This window comes from Anomaloglossus baeobatrachus, chromosome 5 (assembly GCF_048569485.1).
Source record: "Anomaloglossus baeobatrachus isolate aAnoBae1 chromosome 5, aAnoBae1.hap1, whole genome shotgun sequence".
Classification (NCBI taxonomy): Eukaryota; Metazoa; Chordata; class Amphibia; order Anura; family Aromobatidae; genus Anomaloglossus; species Anomaloglossus baeobatrachus.
Genome location: NC_134357.1, coordinates 104180003 through 104203905, shown reverse-complemented (window position 1 = coordinate 104203905; position 23903 = coordinate 104180003). Strand labels below are relative to the sequence as shown.

Sequence of the window (23903 nt, the reverse complement as noted above, 5' to 3'; positions counted from 1 at the left end):
GTGGCGTGTAAAGCGGGCTTTACTCAGACAGCGGCTAAAGGAAGAAAATTAAGGTATAAATGTGCCGCCCCCGTGCCAGGAGCCAGCGCTGCTCTGATCCGGGGCCTACGGTACGGCTCGAGGGGTTCCCCGGACCCGGGGGTCGCGCGGACACTCCGAATAAAAGGGGAACGTATTTGTACGGGATTGATTGTAGAATGTCTGTGACGCCTCCCACGGTGTGTGGTCAAGTGGAACACCACCGCTGCTGTTGTTGGATACGCGGGGAAGATGTAATGGCAGCCGGATGTTAACCCCTCCGTGGGTAGGGATGGTTGCCCCAGGGCCCAGTGTCTGTGTAGGGTATGGCGATGGCAGGGGCTTGCATGCCCAGATGGACCAGGGGATAGTTGGTTACTCACAATTGAATGAATCACACGAGTGTTTTGGTAAGCCAAGGTGCTGGTGGCCGGCCGCCGTGGCCGCTTGTACTCTGGTCCGCCCACCCGGGCTGGTGGTCGCTGTCCTTTCCTCTACACTGTTTTTGTGTATTGTGGGCTGCCTGGTTTGGAACTCAGGAGTCCGCTCCTGGCTTTCTGTGTGCCTAAGGAGCCATGCCCGCTGACGCTGACCCATGGGATCTATGGGTCCTGGCGGGTGCCCTATCCCTCTCTGTTGGTGGTTGTCTGCTTTTGGGACTTTGGTTGGGACAGGACCTGTAATCCTGCTCTCAATCGGTTAATTAGCTAGGCCACTGGTTTCGGTCCTGGCTTCAGGGTCCCCCTCTGTGCACAGTTTCCGTTCGGGTCTCCGATGTCAGTACCGGTGGGCTCCAACCCTTCTCCTTGGATCTGCTGAGCCATCTTCCCGTCTCCTGCTGATGGAAACCACCGTCTCCCACCTAGCCAAGGTACCAGGGCTCCGACCCTGGCACCGTTCAACTTGAATTTTCTCTGCTGGAGCTACACCTAGCTCCAGCCCACGCTCCTCTCAACTTGAACTCAAAAACTAATCTGTTTGTTTTCCTGCCCCGGGCTGTCTAGACCCCTAGGTGGGCGTTCCCTAACCGCCTGGTCCCGCCCACTGGTGTGCCTGTCTTGCCCTAAGGGGGGGTGACTAGAGTTTCAGGTCGGCTGTATGTCACCTAGGTGAGGGAAGGTGTTATGCGGGGGCCTATGTGTGACTACCTGGTTTTGCCAGGGCGTCACATAAATATATTATAGTTTTCATTTACCTTATTTTTTTGGATTATAAAATGCACTTTTCCTCCCAAAAATTTGAGAGAAAAATGAGGGGTGCGTCTTAAAATCCGAATGTAGCTTACTGGGAGTTGGTGGAGAGGGGTCACAGGAGACAGGGTAATTCTGTGCAGAGGGCGGCGAGGCTCTGTACGGCGAGGCTCTGTTCGGCGAGTCACGAGCCACGAGCCATTCTGAAGATGTCGGCGGTAAGGTATTCAAATAATGGTGTCCAGAGTCGGCGCGTGCGCAGGTGGAGCTCTCCTCTGAAGCTCTGATTTTCACACTCGTCAACTTCGAACACCATTTCTTTGAAGCTCGTACCACCAACATCTTCAGAATAGCCAGTGCCTCACCACCAGCTGGCCCAGCACAGAGCCGTGTCGGCTGCCCCAGCACCGCAGTGAGTATCTGAGTCCCCCTCTGCACTACCTGTAGCATTGTCATACTCAAGCACTGCTCCTGACTCCGGTGACCCGCTCCACCACCGCTGCTACCCCACCTCCCCGGTAAGACACCAACAGATTACAAAACGGACTATATATATATATATATATATATATATATATATATATATATATATATATATATATATATATATTATATAATTATTTTTTTTTATCTCTAAACTTGGGGTGCGTCTTATAATCCGATGCGTCCTTATAAAACGAATAATATGGTATTTATTTTTTTCTTCTGCAACTGCTCACTTTCAGTCAATGGGGCAGGAAGCAGTTAGTCACCGATCACTACACAGTGAGTGCCCCGTAATTTCTCCCCGCCTTGGCACAATGACTGACAGCCAGTTAGGCAGCATGTGTGTGCATAGAGTAGACTGTCAATCTATGTGGGGCCAGGGATGCTCACTTTATAGTAAGCAGTGACGCTAAAAATTTCCTTCACTGCCCCAATGACTGGAAGCAAGTGGCTGCAGGGATAATAAAACTTCATTTTGTCCCTGCAGCTGAGCTTCCTGTAAGGTTGCCACACGTATTCCGTGATCACCACTATATCTGCAGGTAAATAGCACTTTTTTTTTGGAGGTAACAGATTTTTTTGAAGAAACCTCACTAAAATATATTCAAAAGGTAAAATAAATAAAAGCTTCAACTTGCAGAATACTTTTAAGCTACTCTCAATAGAAAAAGCCACTATATGATGAATTTCCTGAAACTCACGAGCAGATCAGATATCCACGTTCCATCATATTAAACGATAAGCACATAGAGGTAAATTATGTTTACAAAGCAGGTCATAGGCCCCTTATTACAGATCTGACTAACACATCCATAATATGCCTGTGTGCATGGGGCCTTACTCAAGGTTACATGTGCGAAGCAAACAAATGTGCCGTGAAATGGGTTTCATTAATGGAGCCATAGCAGACAGCAGAAATAATTTATATACAACATGTATAAAAATGGGAATGTTATATGATCCTAATACATAGACCATTAACATTTGAAACCTTCAGATTTTGCCAGCAGCGCATCACATGGCACAATATGCTGTTTATAGCTGGCCCCATCTGGTGGCCGAAGATAATAACAACAGAGATATATTTCATTTACATCCCATTAATTTAAAGGGGAAAAAAATGAAGGTTTTCCTGTGTCTGAAAAATTATTTTATTGCTTTTGCCAACACCGCTCCAATTTAAAAAGTCCTGATAAGGCTGCTTTCACACTACGTCTTTTTAACATGCGTCCTGAACGTTTTTTAACGCAGAAACGGATCCAGTGCAAATGCGTTTTCATTTCAACGCATTTGCAATGGACTCGCGTTAACATGCGTTCACCTGCGTTTGCGTGCGTTATAGTGAGGATCCAGCGACTTGCAGTTTTTTAACATCTTTCAAAAACGCTACTTGTAGCGTTTTTGAGCTGCGTCCAACTTCTGCAAATTGCTGGATCCTGACTAAACAGCATGCAAACACATGTGAACGCTGGCATGCTGATAGGCAGGATCCTGCTTGCTCTACTGAGCATGCCCAGAAACCAGCCTCCGTGATCAGTCTATCTCTCTCCTCCCTCTGTCTCTCTCCCCCTCTCTCTCCTCCCTCTCTCTCTGTCTCTCCCCCTCCCTCTCCCCCACCTGAGAGCTGCGGACACTCGTATCCAAGGTAAATATCGGGTAACCACTTATATTAGTTACCCGATGTTTACATTGGTAACGTGTGCAGGGAGCCCGGCTCCTAGCAGCTGCAGACGCTTGTAACCAAAGTAAATATCGGGTATCCAAGCAAGTATACCCGATGTTTACCTTGGTTACGAGCCTCGCAGCTGTCAGATGCCGGCTCCCAGTCTGGCACGTTTAGTTCCCCTCACTCCCGATCACATGACTCCAATGCCCGCCCCTAAACATCCAGTGACAGGATCCTACAAAATAAGACATGCGTTTGCATGCATTTTTTGCTGTAAAAGCAGGATCCGCTTTTGCAGCAAAAAAACGTTCAGGACGCATGTTAAAAAGACGTAGTGTGAAAGCAGCCTAATTTGTACCTGTATGCCATAATGTAATTGTATGAGATGATCAGTGTTGTAAATGTTATCCGAAGGGGTACCGGTGTGGAGCTCCCTCTGGTGGCCAGGAATGGTAATGAAGCTGAGTTTGAATCTGTGATTCCGACAGGTGAATGAAGTAATTGGGAATCCAGGAAATCTTATTGCAGATCACCCTAGTTTATTTAGGAGAGCATTGTGTGCCTTGCGGTCGCCGGTGATAAATGTTCCTGCCTGCTTCTAAAAATGGCTGGCTGTTTTTCCTTCTGTTTTTCCCATTTATTTGGTACTTAATCTACTCCAGATAAGTTTACTGTTTCTGTGCTTAAAGGGGACCTGTCACCAGTTTTTTGCCCTATTAGCTGTGGCCACCACCCCTGGGCTCTTATATACAGCATTCTAACATGCTGTATATAAGAGCCCAGGACGCTGTGTAGAACATAAAAACCAGTTTATAATACTCAGATAAACCGGTCGCTGCAGTGGATGTGGGTCAAATGGGCGTTCTCGTCCTCCGGTGCCGGCGTCGCCTCTTTCTGCCATCTTTGTCACCACCTTTGTCGTCCTTCTGAAGCCGCAGTGCATGACACGTAGGACGTCATATGCACTCGCCAGCATTCAGGTCCTAAGCAGGCGCATTTTGATCTGCCCTAAGCAGGACAGATAAAAGAATTCTAGTGCGCATTCACGGGACCGGCAAGTGTGTATGACATAGACGCCATAAACACAGGCTTCAGAAGGAGGACTAAGATGGCCAAAAGAGGTGGCGCTGCCACCGGAGAACAGAGATGCCCATCTGAACCACAACCACTGCAGCGATCGGTTTAGGTGAGTATTATAAAGTGTTTTTTATGTTTTACACAGTGGCATGGGCTCTTATATACAGCATGTTAGAATGCTGTATGTAAGAGCCCAGTGCTGGTGGCCGCAGCTTATAGGGCAAAAAACTGGTGACAGGTTCCCTTTAATTGCTGGATTTGCACTTAAGCACTTAAGAGTGTTTCTGCGTATTCCATTTGGTTCTGTGTTTGGTTTCTTGTATGTGAGAATCTGTCTTTCTGCTTTTGTGAGCAGGGCAGTCCTTCCAGTAAGAAAAGGAGCTTGCTCCCTGGTCAGTTTTGGATTATTTGCACTTTAGAATATTACTTCTTCTGTGATTTAGTTTCTTCCAAATTTATATCTGCAGTTCTGTTTAAAGTGTCAAGCACAAGAGTACCTGATATAGTGGGGAAGAGTCTGTGTGGTCTCAGTATTTTTTATTATCAGGAGATTGGTATTTTTTGCAGGGTTTTTTGCTGACCGCAATCAGTTATCTGTCCTGTCCTGTTCTATCTAGTAAGTCGGACTTCACCTTTGCTGATCTATATTTTTTAACTGTGTATTGTGTTTTCTTACATCACCCTTGTTGCATGTTGGGGGCTTGCTATTTCTTTGGGGACTGCTCCGAGGCAAGTTAGGATTCCTCATTTCTATCTTTGAGGTGTAGCAAGTTTCTCAGGCAGTGACGAGGTGTCTAGTTGTGTTAGGAATATCTCACTGCTACTTCTAGTGTTGTCTGATAGGTGATTGCGTTCAGCTCAGTTTCCAACTACTCTTGTGGTTTTGTTTTTTCCTTCTTCATGGGATTTTTCGAGATCATCCACAGTTACCAGATCATAACAGATCAGTCTAGTAAAACATGGCTTCATCATAATTTGGAAATCAACCAAGAGCTTTCAATTTAACTCTACATCTGACCCCTGTTCTGCCTTCATTGAAATAGGACCCTCTGGTGTTATCATAAGGGTACCACGATGGATCATGATGGGGAATATGGCGGTAAAATCTTCAACCTGAGACTTCCAGTGGCGAAGATATCCTAAAAGTTGGCAATTACATACATTTTTTAGAGATTTTAAAATGTTTTTTTTTCCAAAAAATGAGAAGTAAGTGAGATCATAATCCCAACTTTTGGGTACACCCAATACCAACATCAATAAATGGGCATCAAATGTCAGAAAAAAAATGATTAATAAAAATATATATCGTTATTGGTAATTTGCAATTTCGTAAAAAATGAAGAGAACAATCTCATAAGGATCTATTCAATATATACAGAATAGAAGGTGAGGACAAAACAGCAGGGGAGTGTCTGACTACAAAGATGGATTATAATTAAGAAACAATGTCCTGGGTCAGAATATGTTTGACGCCCTGGCAAAACCAGGTTGTCACAGGAGACTGCATCCATCTTTCAGATGCAGGTCTCTGTTCTCCTTATGCTACCAACACAACCCCACACAATGGTACAAACATCAGCCACAAAGCCTAGTCACCCCCCGGACAATAGGGACACACCAGTGGATGGGGCCAGGCAGATGGTGACACCCACCTAGGGGTTCTGAGGTGTCAGGGGAGGGAACACGTCAGCTAGAGTGAGAAATGAGACACAGAACAGTGCTGACAGAGGAAGTGAGAGGAGTGGAGTGGTAGTCAGCGGTCGGAGCCCCTGGCCTACGGGACTGCTGACTAGGTGGAAGATGGCAGAGCAGGGCCACAGGCGATGGAGATCCGGTCGTAGGAGACCTAAAGTTGACCGGGGCAGGGTTGTAGCCCGCCAGTGCTGACAGCGGGAATCCGGTCCGGAGGCCGTGCACAGTCGGGGTGTCTGGACCCTAGGGCGAGGACAGCTTCAAGTGTGACGCCCTGGCAAAGCCAGGTTGTCACAGAAAGTTAATCCTCCTTGGTAATCTGATCTCACACCGGTGCAGCAGGACATACCACATCCCCCAGGGTAGGAGAAAAGCAGAGCAGAGGGGAGGGGCTGGAGCAGAGTTTTTGGAGAGACAGACAGAAGAGGAGTCTGGAGTTGTAGCTCCCAGGCTGAAAGTGAAGCGTGCTCCGAGAGGGCCGGGACAGGCTGTGAGTGAGGAAGGGGCCAGAGGTAGCCGGAGCAGGGCGGTGGCCCCTCTGTACCTAGGGTGACCCGGATCACTACAGGGGAGTGGATTCCCCGTTCCCGGCTGAGGAGAAAGAGGAAGAGAGTGGAGAAAAAGGCACTTGGCTGCAGGGAAAGAACAACAGGAGCTGCTGCACCGTGTGTGGGACACTAACACCCCGGTACCGAAGGCTGCGGACACCAGCAATTCCTAATTTACCAGTGACTCCGTGTGAATTACTTGTGAGTACGCCCGTGAGTACGCCCGTGCCCTCGGGCACCGCACCGCAGAACTGCGCCCTGCTCCCTGCTTACCCCATAACCTGGCCCCGGGACAGCCAACCCCCTACCCACAGAGGGGAGAAATAGCATCTAGCTGCTCCATACCATCGCTCCCGGGATCCCCGTCCAGAGCAGCGGTGGTGTTCCAACCTCACCACAACCGTGGGTGGCGTCACGGACAATCTCCCTTACCAAATCCCCTTTTACTGTGGAGCCTGGGATCACAGACCGGGTCACGCCACCGTGATACCCACAGAAGTGACCCTGTGGCCCGGATCTGAGTACCCCCTGGTTCCCGGGCGACACACAAGTCCCTTGTCAATTAGCCAGCAGGGGAAAAGATTCCACTTCTTGTCCCACCAGAGAGCCCAGATAGAGCGAGACGGAAGCCCTACGCAGGGGATAGGGCGTCTGCAAGTGCCTGCAAAAATCCCAAGGGTCAGTTCTCGCGGGAAACCACTCCCACAGCAAAGACACCGGGAGCGGACTTCTCCCGTTTTATGCGGACTAGTCAACACACAAGACAAAACACTGAAGTGCAGGAGGAAGGGCCCAAATCCTGTCAACCAGTGTGCGGGACCCGAGCACACCCCTCCGGAGGCTACTGGTATCTAGCACTTGGTTTACTACTTGGACTTTGTGTGGTTTATTCAACAACAGTGAGTACACCAGTGTCATCCGGTCCAGCCTACAGATGACGCCCCAGCACTGCACACCACCTACACCTGGGCCTCGGGACAACACTTCCCTTACCCGTGGAGGGGATACCATCCTGCTGCCCTGCTCCATCAGTCCCGGGTGCCCCATACCAAGGCAGCGGCGGTGTCACCAAACTATCACCGCAACCCACGGGTGGCGTCACTGACAAACTCTTCCCCTGTAAATACCCCCCTTTTTATTGTTGTGGGTGACGGGCTGCTGCATGAGCCCCAGATCCGGCTGCCACTCGAGCCACAGCCGCGATCCCGGATCTGAGCGCCTCGGGTAGCCTTCCCTGCCGTGGTCAGTCACCCCTGCCTGCAACATATGCAATAACAATCTATATGCAGCAGACCAGTTAGGAGGAAAGAAATGTAAAGCTAAACTGGACAAAATGACTCAATCTGGCAACGTCAGTAAGTGGGGAAGACAGGGGTTAAATCCATTCTAACAACTACATAGTAATGCAAAGTCATTTTTTATGAAATTGCAAATTACCAATAAAGATATATATTTTATAATTTTTTTTCTGGCATTTGGTGCCCATTTATTGATTTTCTAGAGATTGGAGCCACATCCTATGACCAGCCGCATCTGAGGTCCTCAAGGGGAGGTATATGGGAGTGACCTATTGTTTAATAAATACAGACGTTTGAGTCAACGCCTTTGTTCAGTGCAGGAATATGCACTTCAGTGCAGCATTGTTCCTTATTTTCTAATAGTTCTTCCCTCTAAGCTCTGAGCAATATCTGGGACACAGGTTTAGTTCTTTCTTTTTGTTATCTTTTATTTTATGTAACTGTATATACTGTGTTCGTTTGTTTGCTTTGTAACATTTTATTTTTATAAACACTGCTTACTTTTATAAAATTTGATAGCGATGTTCCTCTTGCTCTATAAACTGCATCCCTGAAGCCATACGCTACCTGTAATGGGTGTTCAATTGGCCTGTATCGATGATTGGTGGTGGCAGCTATTATTATTATAGAATTGGCAGTGACCACACCTTCTTGTGCAGGTCTAGAGTTTTGTTCCTGTGTCCTTAGACAGCTTTTTAGGTAATCCAAAAGTGGAAAAGGTCAGTGTTCTGCGCGCTGCACTAATCCAAAACATACCGCAGAGAGGATATGCATATCAAGGACATTCCATTCCGTTCATCAGGTAGTTGACAAATAATGTTATATTTATTCTATTTTATGCACAGTGCATTGCGAAAGTATTCGGCCCCCTTGAATTTTTCAACCTTTTCCCACTTCTTCCCATTTTAGGCTTCAAACATAAAGATAAAAATTTTAATTTTATGATGAAGAATCAACAAGTGGGACACAATTGTGAAGTTGAACGAAATTTATTGCTTATTTTAAACTTTTATAAAAAATAATAAACTGAAAATTGAGGAGTGCAATATTATTCGATTGCGATTACAGCTACAAGTCGCTTGGGGCATGTTTCTATCAGTTTTGCACATCGAGAGACTGAAATTCTTGCCCATTCTTCCTTAGCAAATAGCTCGAGCTGAGTGAGGTTGGATGGAGAGCGTTTGTGAACAGCGGTTTTCAGCTCTTTCCACAGATTCTCGATTGGATTCAGGTCTGGACTTTGACTTTGCCATTCTAATACCTGGATACGTTTATTTGTGAACCATACCATTGTAGATTTTGCTTTGTTTGGGATCATTCTCTTGTTGGAAGACAAATTTCTGTCCCAGTCTCAGGTTTTTTTGCAGACTCCAACAGGTTTTCTTCAAGAATGGTCCTGTATTTGGCTCCATCCATCTTCCTATCAATTTTAACCATCTTCCCTGTTCCTGCTGAAGAAAAGCAGACCCAAACCATGATGCTGTCACCACCATGTTTGACAGTGGGGATGGTGTGTTCAGGGTGATGAGCTGTGTTGCTTTTACGCCAAATATATAGTTTGGCATTGTGCTCAAATAGTTTGATTTTGGTTTCATCTGACCAGAGCACCTTTTTCCACATGTTTTTTTTTGTGTTTCCCAGGTGGCTTGTGCCAAACTTTAAACAACCCTTTTTTATGGATATTTTTTGAGAAATGGCTTTCTTCTTGACACTCTTCCATAAAGGCCAGATTTCTGCAGTGTACGAGTGATTGTTGTCCTATGGACAGACTCTCCCACCTCAGCTGTAGATCTCTGCAGTTCATCCAGAGTGATCATGAGCCTCTTGGACGGCCTGGTCTTGGTAGATTTGCAGTGGTATGATACTCCTTCCATTTCAATATGATCGCTTGCACAGTGCTTCTTGGGATGTTTAAAGTTGTGGAATTCTTCTTGTAACCAAATCCGGCTATAAACATCTCCACAACAGTATCATGGACCTGCCTGTTGTGTTACTTGGTCTTCATGATGCTCTCTGTGCTTTAAACAGAACACTGAGACTATCACACAGCAGGTGCATTTATACGGAGACTAGATTACACACAGGTGGATTATATTTATCATCATCAGTCATTTAGGACAACATTGGATCATTCAGAGATCCTCAATGAACTTCTGGAGTGAGTTTTCTGCACTGAAAGTAAAGGGGATGAATAATATTGCTCGCCGCACTTTTTAGTTTATTATTTTTTACAAAAGTTTAAAATAAACAATAAATTTCGTTCACCTTCACATTGTGTCCCACTTGTTGATTCTTCACCATAACATTAAAATTTTTATCTTTATGTTTTTAGCCTGAAATGTGAGAAAAGGTTGAGAAATTCAAGGGGGCTGAATACTTTCGCAACACACTGTATATATCTATTAAAACAAATCATTAAACCATTAGATGCAATTAATTAAGCAAGTTCAAAAAGCATGAAAGTGAATTTAAAATTATACTGTCTATAGATTAGAAAACGACTGACAGATACAACAACTAAAAAGTATTAAAATTATCATGATTTAATTTGGTATAAAACGCTCTTTTTTTTTTTTTTTTTTTCCCCCACTCTCTTTTTTTCATTTTTGGATTACTTATTGACTCAGCTCCCGGTGACAGGGAGCGGGCAGTTGGAGCGGCAGCGTGATCCAGAGCCTGCAGATTAGTTTGAGGTCCTCATGCTGTGCTACTCAGTGCACAGTGGTGGTGAATGTGATCGATTCCTGGAAACCTCTCTCCACTGGACCGACCTCGCAGGGGGACGGAAGTAAAAGAACCAACGATTACGGTATAGTCCAGAGTTGTGCCTGCCAGCACAACAGGAGGGGGTGAGTGAAACTACTCCTGCACCTCTTGCTTAATGTTACAGTTTGACACAGGAGCCCTCTTCTTTCTTTTTGTTTTACTTAGACAGTTCTTTGGTCTTGGCCATGGTGGAAAGGTTGGAGTGTGATTGAGTGTGTGAACAGGTGTCTTTACAGGTAATGAGTTCAAACAGGTGCAATTAATACAAATAATGAGTGCAGAGTAGGAGCTTCTTAAAGAAATAATAACTGTGAGAACCAGAATTCTTGCTGGTTGGTAGGTGATCAAATACTTATTTCATGCTATAAAATGCTAATTAATTATTTAAAAATCATACAATGTGATTTTCTGCATTTATTTATTTTATGCAGTCTGTGACAGTTGAAGTGTACCTGCGCTAAAATTTACAGACCTCTCCACTCTTTGTAGGTGTGAAAACTTGCAAAATCAGCAGTGTATCAAACGCTGATTTTCCCCACTGTGTGTGTGCGCGTATATTATATATATATATATATTCTTTATCATATATCACTTCCATGAGCTGGAAACAGAGGTGTATTGTCATGCTCCCGGTGTCCCAGCAGCGCTCCTTACCTACTGAGCCGGTCTCACCATCGCACCACCACTCCTTGCTCACTGAGCCGGTCCCTGCATCGCACCACCGCTCCGTACCTACTGAGCCAGTCGCACCTGCATCGCACCACCGCTCTGTACCCACTGATCCAGTCTTGCCAGCGTACCACCGCTCCTTCCTCACTGGTCCTGTTCACGCGTCCACCGGTCATGCCTGCCGCTCCCGCTCATGCTCCCCAGAGTCCTGTGTGGCGCCCTGGACAAGCCAGGACGTCACAGGTACTGCAACAACACACCCCACACCCCGGTTAGGCACATCAGCCGCACACACAAAATCCTTGTTGCCTCCCTCCAGGGGCTGATGTCCACACCAGGTGGGGCGGAGCCAGGTGGTTGGCTCCACCCACCGAGGAGTTCACAGTCCTGGAGGCGGGAAAAAGAGTTCAGTGCAGTTTGGAGTTGAGTTTAGAGTGGAGTGGAGGAAGTAGTAGTGGAGGAGCTGACTGGCCGTGTCCGGGTACGTGGCCCGGGCACAGAAACAGCAAGGTTGGCAGACGGTGGTGACCGTCTGCAGGCGAGGCCGATTGACGCCCAACCGTAAGGACCGGGGACGGGTGGTGTCCCGCCGGTACCAGATCGGGGAGCGAAGAGAAGCCAGCACCATTCGGCAGGGCCTACGGACCTCGACCAGGCTTGGAGTCGCCGTTAAACCGGTCAAATCCGTCAGCGACGGGAACCCCCGGGGTTTCCCAGCAGCAAAGACCCGACTGAAGGCAACCGCTCAACCGTGAAGGGAAATACAGCTACCGCCACAGCTAGAGTTCCCAGGGCCAGCGCCAGCGGGCAAAAGGGGCTCCTCCGGCAAATATACCACTGGGGAGTGGGTTACCGGTGGGAAGCCATCGGGGCCGAGAACACAACACCGGTGCAGGGAGAGACAGTTACCGCCAACCTACCGGGGGTGACCGCCGCAGCCGTCTGTGGGACTCGTCCATCCAGCCGTTTGTTTTACCAGAGACTCTGTGTACGTTACTGGCTGAGTAAGTACCACCGTGCCGCCTGGCACTGCGCTGTCCCCGCGACCCTGCACCCGGCCAAGCCCCGCAATCCACCTTCCAGTCAACAACTCCGGGCCCCGGGACCACCGAAATCCCCCTACCCACGGAGGGGAGAGAAACATCCCAGCTGCTCCCTGTCATCGCTCCCGGGATCCCCATACAGAGCAGCGGTGGTACCCCAACCTCACCACACACCGTGGGTGGCATCACAAACCGACACCCCAAACCCCGACAGACCACCCCTTTCACTCACGGGCGAGGAGCGCTGCTCGAGTCCCCGGATCCGGCCCACCGCTCGAGCCACCGAGCAGCAGCAGCCGGACCCGAGCCGCAAGCGCGGTCGAGCAGCATATGATATCGTATGCGATTTGCAACGCCCCCATCGTATGTGTGTCACGTTCAATTTGTTGAATGTGCAGCACAAACGATTAACCCCCGTCACACGTACTTACCCGTCCATACGACCTCGATGTGGGCGGCGAACGTCCACTTCCTGGAGAGGGAGGGACGTTTGGCGTCACAGCGACGTCACGCGGCAGCCGGCCAATAGAAGCGGAGGGGCGGAGATGAGCGGGACATAAACATCCCGCCCACCTCTTTCCTTCCGCATTGCCGGCGGGAACCGCAGGACGCAGGTAAGATCTGTTCAATGTTCCCGGGGTGTCATACACTGCGATGTGTGCTGCCTCGGGAACATTGAACAACCTGACGTGCAATTTGTCAGGATTCAACGACGTGTATGCGATGAACGGTTTAACGTTCAATCGCACGTACCTGTCACACACTACAATGTACCTTACGATGCCGGATGTGCGTCACTTACGACGTGACCCCACCGACACATCGTAAGATATATTGTAGCGTGAAAAACAGTGCGTGAAAAACATCGCATTCCACTCAGACCAATATTAGCCTGTGTGTCAGAGCACACGAGCGATTATTTTCTCAGCCCTAATCGGACCGAGAAAAGAATCGCAGCATGCTGCGATTGTAATGCGAGACTCTTTCTCTCACACCCATTCAAGTGTATTGGGCGAGAAAAAAAAAAAAAAAAAAAAAAAAAAAAAAAAAAAAATCGCACTGCTCTCACGGTACACCGGTGTACCGCGAGTGCAGCGCGAGAATGGCAATAGCCAGCTACGGAGGAGAGAGGGAGATAAATCCCTCCCTCCCCTCTGCAGAGCCGACCCGACCCCCCCCCCCCAGCTGAGGTCCGCTCGCACAGTCATACCTCGGTCGCAGGGACACTAGCATGACACTCGGCTCTGCTGTGCTGCCAGGGTGAGCTGAGTGTCATGCGAGGATCGCACTAGTGCCCCATGTGGCCTCGGCCTTAAGCTGGTGTCACACTAAACGACAGCGACAACGACGTCGCTGTTACGTCACCATTTTCGGTGACGTAACAGCGACCTTGTAAGTCGCTGTTATGATCGCTGCTTAGCTGTCAAACACAGCAGAAGCAGCGATCATAAGGTCGCTGTGCTACATGTTCAGAGAGCAGGGAGCCGCGCTTAGCGCTGGCTCCTTGCTCTCCTGCAGCACTCATCGGGTTAATTAACCCGATGTGTGCTGCAGCTACATGTCACAGTGCAGAGAGCAGGGAGCCGCGCGCACTGCTTAGCGCTGGCTCCTTGCTCTCTTTGCTACAGTATGCATCGGATTAATTACCCGATGCGTACTGCAGCCACATGTCACAGTGCAGGAGCCGGCACTGGCAGCAAGAGCGGAGGCTGGTAACCAGCGTAAACATCGGGTAACTAGGGAAAGGTCTTCCCTTGGTTACCCGATGTTTACGCTGGTTACAGCTTACCGCAGCTGCCAGTGCCGGCTCCTGATCGCTTCATTTCGTCGCTCTCTCGCTGTCACACACAGCGATGTGTGTGTCACAGCGGGAGAGTGACGACCAAAAAATGAAGCTGGACATTCAGCAACGACCGGCGACCTCACAGCAGGGGCCAGGTCGTTGCTGGATGTCACACACCGCGACAGCGACGGGACGTCGCTGCAACGTCACAGAAAATGGTGACGTAGCAGCGACGTCGTTGTCGTCGTCGTTATGTGTGACACCAGCTTTACTGTTGGAGTTCCACTGCTAAGATCTCCCGCTAATCTTGAGAATGGAAGTTCAAGGTTACCTGTTTAAACTAAGCAAATACAAAGCCATGCCATTGTCTAACAAAGACTGAGATAGCCAAGCACTGGATTTAATAATCTAATAATCTTTATTTATAAAGTGGGAACAGGGGATATAATGGACCAGATTTTTGAATGAATTATAAGAAGGGACAGGTACATTTGTAAGTTAAAGGGTAAAGAGATGTGTTTGAAAACTGTGGATTCTAGAAATTAACCAAATTTTCTGAAGTACGGTAATGCTTTCCAAAGAAGTCTTGATGATGGGAGTGTGAAGTTCAGATTATAGAGGATGTTACTATTCAATCAGCCGTGGACTGGAGAGTACGATTAGGGTGGTAGACAGAGATGAGGGTGGTGCAGATCTGTGGAGAGCTGTATGGATAGGAGGGATAGCTTATATTGTATGCTGTAGCTGATGGTCAACCAGTGCAATGAATGTTACAGGATGGAGGCATCAGTATAGTGGCTGGACAAACATATGACTGCCTGTGTGGTGCCCTGGACAAGTCAGGGGCCACAGATAACAACACCTACACACCCCACACTCCCGGTCAGGCACACCGAAGTCAGACACAAACCCGTGTTGCCTTCCTCCAGGGGCTGATGTCCACACCAGGGGGTGGGCCAGGCGGTTGGCCCCGCCCACCCAGGAGTTCACAGTCCTGGAGGCGGGAAAAGTAAGGCAGAGAGAGGGAGATGAGTTTTGAGTAGAGGTGAGAGAGGAGTGAAGTGGCAGTTAAGCAGCCTGAAGTTGGTATGGGTGTGTGGCCCGGACAGATCAGCAAGGTTGGCAGACGGTGGTGACCGTCTGCAGGAGTGGCCTATTGGAGCTAACCGTAAGGACCGTGGACGGGCAGTGGCCCGGCGGTACCGGACCGGTACGCAAAGAGAAGCCAGCACCACCCGGCAGGGGCTTACGGACCCCGGCAAGGCTAGGAGTCGCCGTGAATTTGCCAAATCCGTTAGCGAAGGGAACCTCCTGGGTTTCCCAGCAGCCAAGTCCCGTCAGAAGTCGACAGTCCAACCGAGAGAGGGAAACACAGTCACCGCCAAGGCTAAAGTTCCCAGGGCCAGAGCCTGCGGGCAAAAGGGGCTCCTTCAGCACCCATCCAAGCTGGGGAGCGGGTTACCGGTGGGAACCAATTATAACCGTTACACTACATAGGTGCAGGGAAAGGCAGTCACCATCAACCTGCCAGGAGGAGAAACACCGCAGCCGTCTGTGGGACCCGTCCATCCAGCCGTGTGTTTTACCGAGAACTGTGTCCTCATCATTGGCTGAGTGAGTACCACCGTGCCGTGCGGCACAGCGCTGCCCCTGCGACCCTGCACCTCGCCAGGCCCCGTACCGGCCTGCCATCCATCCTTCCCCCCCCTCACCGGGCCCCGGAACAACCAACCCCCCTACCCACGGAGGGGAGAACCAACATCCAAGCTGCTCCCTGTCATCGCTCCCGGGATCCCCGTCCAGAGCAGCGGTGGTGTCACAACCTCACCACAACCGTGGGTGGCGTCACGGACAATATCCCTAAACCCAAACCACCCCCTTTCACTCACGGGCGAGGAACGCCGCTCGAGTCCCCGGGATCCGGCCCACCGCTCGAGCCACCACCGAGCAGCAGCAGCAGCCGGACCCGAGCAGTGGGAGAGCGCAGCATCCCCTCCTCCGCCCGCGACACCTGCTCCATTCAGGATAGATTGGAGAAAATATTGAGTTTAGGAAGACTATTCTTAGAGATTTGCAGTACTTCAGACTGAATCATGGCAACAGTAAGGCTACGTGCCCACGGGACAATGTACTCGCGGATTTTGCCTCGGAAAACCTGCGGATTTATCTGGATTTTCTAGCTAAATTCACAGGTTTTAGCAAGTACAGACACTCCCCATGTTATCCTATGGGACATGGGGAGTACTGTATCCATGCTGCAGTATTTGTGGCTGCGGAATATGCTGCAGATGTCCCGCAGCCGCACGTAACTGCATGTCAATTATTCATGCGGAAATATCAGCGGAATTCCCACTCCTTCACTATGGAGATAGAGGCCGGGACTTCCGCAGGTAAGTCGCACGAATGTCCGCAGGTTTACTGCAGATATTTAGCTGGAATCCCGCAGCAATGGGTAGCTGCGGATTCTGGAGAGCTGCTGCGGGAAACCTGCTGTTACGAGGGAGACCCGGGGAAGCGTGCCAAGATGGGAAATGGACAGCTTCCGCCGGTCAAGGTCCACTGTGCGGTGTAAGGGACCGCTGCTATGGTCAGGAAAGAGTGAGCGGGTTGCTACTAGTGATCGTCTGGAATGTCACAGACGATCTATGTACACCGGTCCGCCCTAACCCGTGAGGGTTGTATGGCTCGGGGCTTCTCGATCTGTGTACGTGTTGCACGGGGACGCACAGAGGTGCCTACGCACGTGTGCCAGCGGGAGTCACAAGATATGGCACGAGGGTAGCACAGAGGTGCCCACGCACGTGTGCTTTCAATAACCAGGTGAGTCCGGTGGAGACTCGAGGAGCTCACCTGGGACAGGGACACGGCCTGTCGAAGGAGATACTGCCGGAGCAGCAAGGCAGGAACATGGCCTGCCGAAGGAGATACTGCCGGAGCAGCAAGGCAGGAACACGGCCTGCCGAAGGAGATACTGCCGGAGCAGCAAGGCAGGAACACGGCCTGCAAACCAGGTGCTGCCTAAGCAGCAAGGGCCAAGCCCACAAAAGACAATAATGCCTGAGCAGTGGCGTGGCAGCACACTGCCAGACATCCAAACATAGAAGGACGGTCGCGCACCGCCATGATGGCAGGGGGAGCTTTTAAGGAGGTGTAGTTCCACCCAAGGGCGGGCGCGAGACGGGCGTGACCCAATCAGGGTTCGTGACGTCCTGGCCCAGCCAGTCAGGATTCAGCACATCACCAGCCTCGTCATGGGGCCGTGTGATATCAGTGAGCGAATCAGAAGACGTCACGTGGAGCACATGCTCATCCTCCTGCCTCTGGGTCATAAAGGCGGGATCCTCGGTTTCACAATGTGCAGAGACATGGGAAGTCTTGCTGCTTCCCTGAGCATCTATTCTTTGCACACTGCGCAACCTCCCAGAGCCTCTGTGATGCTGAGCAGGAGAGCTCGTGGCAGGCAAGGGATGGGAGACCGTTCCATTCCTTGCAAGAGGAGAACCACTAGGTGTCACCCTTCTGCTGTGTCTCTGAGGAGGCAACTCCTGCAGACTGCGCAGTCTCCCAGACCTTTGGCGCTGCTGAGCAGGAGGGCTCGTGGCAGACAAGGAATGGGGGACCACCTCATTCCTTGCAACAAGAGAGCCACGATGTGTAACACCTGCGGATATATTCGCGGGTACATTGTCCCATGGGCGCATAGCCTAAAGGTGGCTTTACGCGCTACGATATCGCTAAAGTGATCTCGTTGGGGTCACGGAATTTGTGATGCACATCCGGCCGCTTTAGCGATGTCGTTGTGTGTGACACCTATGAGCGATTTTTGAATCGTCGCGAAAAGTTCAAAATCGCTCATCGGTGACATGCCCCCCTATTCCCAATTATCGTTGCTGCTGCAGTAACGATGTTGTTTGTCGTTCCTGCGGCCGCACACATCGCTATGTGTGACGCCGCTGGAACGATAAACATCTCCTTACCTGCGTCCACCGGAAAAGGAGGAAGGAAGGAGGTGGGCGGCATGTTCCGGCTGCTCATCTCCTCCCATCCTCTTCTACTGGGCGGCGGTCCAGTGACGCTGCTGTGACGTCGCTGTGATGCTGAACGAACCGCCCCCTTAGAAAGGAGGCGGTTCGCCGGTTACAGCGACGTTGCTACACAGGTATGTGCGTGTGACGCTGCCGTAGCGATAATGTTCGCTACGGCAGCGATCACCACATATCGTTACAACGACGGGGGCGGGTGCTATCGCGCTCGACATCGCTAGCAATTGCTAGCGATGTTGTAGCGCGTAAAGCGGCCCTAAGAGTTTTTGCAGTCTCAAAGAGAAGAAAAAGTCTGATCTAATAAAAACTGCTGCTGCAAAAAAAGAAAACCTCAGATAGGACATGTTCCCGGTGACTAGTTCCTTTTAAGGACCATTAAAATGAATGTCGTATCAAAGTTTCAGTAGCAGATAAATATATATAACCAGTATTTTTAGGCACTATATGTGTGACGCACCTCCACTAGTCAGGTCATCACAGGGTACTGCACGCTCTTTATCCTTAGTGCAGGACTCAAACCCCCATGGTTCTGGGTTCCTAACCTGTAGTACTGCCTCCACCAGCATCCAAAAATCCCAATCACACCTCGCACCACACCCTGTCAGGCACACCAGTGGGCTGCTAAGCTGGAATAGGGCCGCCCACCTAGAGGTCAGGCAGTTTGGTGGGAGGTGACAAGTGAGTTCTGTAGTAGCCCTCGAGCAGTGAGGAGCAAGGGGAGCGTGTGGCTCCCGGGAAGTAAAGGTTGGGATGCAGACTGTGGTGTGGGCCCACAGGAGTCTGAGACCTGGTCGCGTGATATTAGGACTGGGTGCCTGGACCTAGTCTTGTAGGATGGTCAGCAGCTTGAGTACAATAGCCAGTCCGGGACCCAAAGCACGGTGGGGTACTGGTCCCTAGGTCGAGGAGTAGCTTCAAGCAACCCGGCAATTAACCTGCGGAGGATAGTGACTTTATGGGCTGTCTCCACGAAGCTCAGAGATCAGGGGCACTAGCTCAACAAGGGGAATAGGGCTTTCCAATTTAAGCAGCCTACAGAAATCCCAAGCGTGAGCCCTTGAGAGCAAGCTCCTCTTCTATCCATAGTAGGGAGCGGGGCCCGGACAGCTTTATGCTTACGGGCCACTTGGACACTTTTAAAATTGTGCACGGAGGCAGGCTCTGGACCATCAGGCAGTACTGCAGGGGATGAATACCCGGACGGGCTACCCCAAGAGGACAGAGTCACCCAGATACTTGGTTTACCTTATTGTCAGAGTCTGCTTTCTTCACCGATGCTGTCTGAGTGAGTACCTGCTCATCCCCTGCTTCCAGCAAGCCTGCGCTCCCCGGCACCCCACCATCCAGAGTCCCGGGGCCTTCTCTACCCGTGGAGGGAAAACGTCATCTAGCTGCCCCCATTCCATCAACCCCGGTACTCCCATCGGCAGCGGCGGTACTGTCAGTTACCGCACACCACGGGTGGTGTCACAAACTATATCTCCCCTGTTAATTACCCCCCCCCCCTATTACATTTAACAGTGGCCCCCAGCCCCCAGGTTCGGAGACCCTCGAGCCACGAATAATCCCCACCAGATCCGAGCGGTTCGTCCGCTGCTGGGGCGGCACATATGGACACTCTTAATTTGGGATATTTTTAGCATTTTGAGGTCACAGATCATACGACATGTCAGAAGGAAATTTTGACCAGATTTTTAGGCTAAGATGTTTCTTGTGTGTCCTATCACTCTTCAGCAAAAAAATAAAGGAGCTTAACTTTCCATTTTAGCCTGACAGCCATACAATGCAATCGTATAAATGTTATTATAATAAACTCTCAGTTGAACTGGAAAAACCAGTCGTGGTAATTAAGTCTTCTTGGTTACAGGTTGGGGTGAGGCCTTTTTTGCTTCAAACATCAATGCACGTAGCTGAAGGTCTTGATATTGAATGTTAACAATGGCTGCCAAACTTTAATGGGAAAAAGTTTCATTTTGATCATAAAGGCAGATGTAGCATTCTTCTACTCATCTTAGGCCTTTTATATTACATCAGGCAAGCAAACGTAACAATGGTGTACAAAGTCCTCACTGACCGTTCCTTTATAATGAGGATCTTATTTTTAGACTTAACAGCTGAACTTAAATTTTAGAAAATGCTCTTTTGTTCAAGATGAAAAAATATTAAGTAAAGATATATAAGTGAAATAAAAAAATCAATCTACAAACACATTGATAAATATAATTTTTGTATCAGTCACTTAAAGAAGTTAAAAATCTGCTGAACTAAGGCCCTTGGTGTGAACTCATAACTACAGATGAAGGCTATGATATGCTGACAGTATCTTTAGGCCCTGTGCCCATGGGAGATGGTACCTGTGGACTTTTCTGCAGGTGAAGTGATGACCCAGGGGCACCTCCGGCTGTGTAGTCGTGGCACTGGTACTGAGGCAGACCCCTGGTTCCACCACTTCTTTAACTTCGGGGGCTGACTTGATTGTGCAGTGTGGGACGTCTCTTTCGCCGGCCGATGCACAAAGAGTCTTCAGGCAAAAGTTGAAATGCATAAAAACTGACATTTATTCACACAGAAAATAACACTCCGGTCAGCAGATTCCGGCAATATTGGTGGAGCTGGGGACAACCTGCCCAAACGCGCCCTCTGGTGGGGGTATGCCCTAGATACTCCTCTTCTCCGGGCTCCCACTCTCCGGTCAAGCACGCACTGGACCCACACCAGCGGAATAGACCCTGAGGTTGCGTCCACCTCCTTTGCTCCGGTGCCCCCTGGTGTTCCGCTCACACACTCACACTTGCCGCTGCAGATGTTCACTGCCTGCTGTCCCGGATCCTTCTCCCTCACACACACTCAGACCTTCCCTAGATATCCGGCCGACTCCTCCTTCCCCGGTGGCAACAGCCGTCCCACCCGGCCACTAGGGGGTGCCCTAACACAACACATACAATAATAAAAATCAACACTTTTAATAATCACAATGCCGGGTAAACTATGCTAAACTAGTAGGGGGTAGGCCCACCCACTACACAGGTATTTCCGCAGGTTCACGCAGCAACTCCCCGGAATCCGCAGCTATCCCTTGCTGCGGAATTGTTGCGAGAAACCTGCGGATTTTGTGCGGAATTCCCTCCCTGTATCTCCATAGTGGAAAGGCAGAAATTCAGCAGATAATTCCGCATGAATAATGGACATGCAGTTACGTGCGGCTGCAGGACATCCGCAGCATTTTCCACAGCTGCAAATACCGCAGTATTGATACAGCACTCCCCAAATCCTATAGGATAACATGGGGAGTGTCTGTACTTTAAACCCGCGGATTTATCTGGAAAATCTAGAAAATCCGCGGGTTTTCCGCAGCAAATTCCGCAGTAACTTTCTCCCGTGGGCACATGGCCTTATACTGCTGCTCTCAAGCCCAGTGGTGATTATAAATAGAGTATAGGAGAACCAAGGCATTTTCACTTTAAGCTGGATCCTGCCTGCCCATAAAATTGTATGCTTTCACCATGGATAGAGAAAATTAGGTTAGAGTCCCAAAAAAGAGATACGCCTTGTAGCTGGCTGTTGGGCTCTTATGAATTAGCCAATTTATGCTTTTAGTATCTCATCTTTAAACATAGTTTCAAATGCAGTATTGCAATTGCACATTCCTATATTCAATAATGCATGTTATAGCATTTCAGTGTGCAGCTATTATATATATTTTTATTTTTTATTTTTTCTTTACAGATGACTGGATGTCGGAAATATTTTTGTTAAACTCTAATGACTAGTAAGGAGGATTTTCACAAAAAATATTCATATGCTAGTAAATCAGAAGTTAGAGAAGCAGCCAGCTTTTGTTACATTTTTGTAAGGCTATGTGCACACGCTGCGTTTTTTTGACGCTGCGTTTTTGTGCGTTTTTGGCCGCTAAAAACGCACAAAAACGCACCTGCGTCGAAAAAACGCGGCAAAAAACGCACGCGTTTTGCCGCGATTTGGTGCGTTTTTTTGCTGCGTTTTGCTGCGTTTTTGCTCACTGCGTTTTTTATCAGTGAACAAAAAAAAAAAAGGTCTGATGTCATTTCCTTCTTCAATGTGTTCTTCATTCTCCACTAGTGTATGCAGAAGAGCAGACAGCTGCAGAACTACAAGGCTCAGCATCCTCGATCCAATAGTGTATGCAGGACAGCAGACAGCAGCTGTCGAACTACAAGGCTCAGCATCCTCCATCCAATAGTGTATGCAGTTGAGCAGACAGCAGCTGTCGAACTACAAGGCTCAGCATCCTCCTTCCAGGACTGTATGCAGGATTTCTTTGCCCCCCCCAAAAAAAAAAATGACGTGGGCTTCGCCATATTTTTGTATGCTAGCCGGGTATAGCAGGCAGGTACGGGCTGCCCCCAACCCCCAGCTGCCTATTTGTACCCGGCTGGGAACCAAAAATATAGGGAAGCCCTTTTTTTTTAAATTATTTCATGAATTTCATGAAATAATTTAAAAAAAAAATGACGTGAGCTTCGCCCCATTTTTGAGTCCAGCCGGGTACAACTAGGCAGCTGGGGATTGGAATCCACAGTGCAGGGTGCCCATGCTTTCTGGGCACCCCCGCTGTGAATTGCAGTCCCGCAGCCACCCCAGAAAATGGCGCTTTCATAGAAGCGCCATCTTCTGGCGCTGTATCCAACTCTTCCGGCTGCCCTGATGCCGGGTGGCTAGCCGGGTAATAATGGAGTTAGGGCTAGCTGTATATTATCAGCTAGCCCTAAGCCCGAAATTCATGGTGTCACGCCAATATTAGACATGGCCACCATGAATTTCTAGTAAAGATAAAAAAAAAACACAACACAGAAAAATATTTTTATTAGAAATAAAACACAACACAATTAGTGACTCCATCTTTATTGAAATAAACCCCCCTCCGCAGTAATCCTGGGTCAGGGTCCCGCGCCGTCCAATCCGGATCCAATATCATCTGATCGGTTTGCTGGAAGGCAAAGCGATCAGATGATGTGTCAGGTTAAAGGATGTGAATCCCATCACACATCAGCTGATTGTATAAAAGCCGATTATACAATCAGCTGATGCATCGGTGGAAAAAAAAAAAAAATAATACTCACTTATGTGCTGATTACCGGCAGCTCCCGGAGCGATGGGGCGGGAGTCTGATCCTGTCCCATCGCTGCAGTAGCTGCCGGTAATCAGGGATGAAGTCTCCTGACGCATCCGCTGATACCGGCCGGGCGCCCGCGTCAGCCCGAGACTCGATCAGCTGATGCGTCAGGTGACTGCATCAGGTGATCCATCGCCAGGTCCTGCAAGCAAGGTCCTGCCCCGGGGAGACTGCACACAGCCGGAGCGGGAGCGGCGATACCGTGACAGGAGCTGGGAGCGGGCATGGCACCGCGAGGCTGCAGACAGGTGAGTATAACTTTTTTTTTTTTTATTCTACTGTTAACTTTTGTTTTCGCAGCCGCTTCCACCTCCTGCCTGTACATGGCGCCGCACGGCAGCATACATGCACAGGACGGGAGGTGGACGCGGCGGTGACGGTACCGGGAGGATTCATGCTTCTGTCTATACTGACAGAAGGAATCCTCTTCCTGTACACGTCACTTTACTACCCACCTCCTGCGCTTATAGCT

At 49.4% G+C, this 23903-nt stretch overlaps 1 protein-coding gene across 2 annotated transcripts in view; it reads left to right on the top strand.

Moving 5' to 3' along the window:
• The window catches only part of ANKRD22 (ankyrin repeat domain 22), a 107700-nt gene that overhangs the window by 38024 nt on the left and 45773 nt on the right, over positions 1 to 23903 (top strand). Inside the window, exon 1 of one of the 2 annotated variants that reach the window (XM_075348738.1) lies at positions 10809 to 10824. The exons of the other annotated variant lie outside the window; for it this stretch is intronic. The gene's annotated coding sequence lies outside the window, so the exon portion shown is untranslated. Of the gene's footprint in view, positions 1 to 10808; positions 10825 to 23903 lie in introns of those variants that run through there. 2 annotated transcript variants of the gene reach the window in all.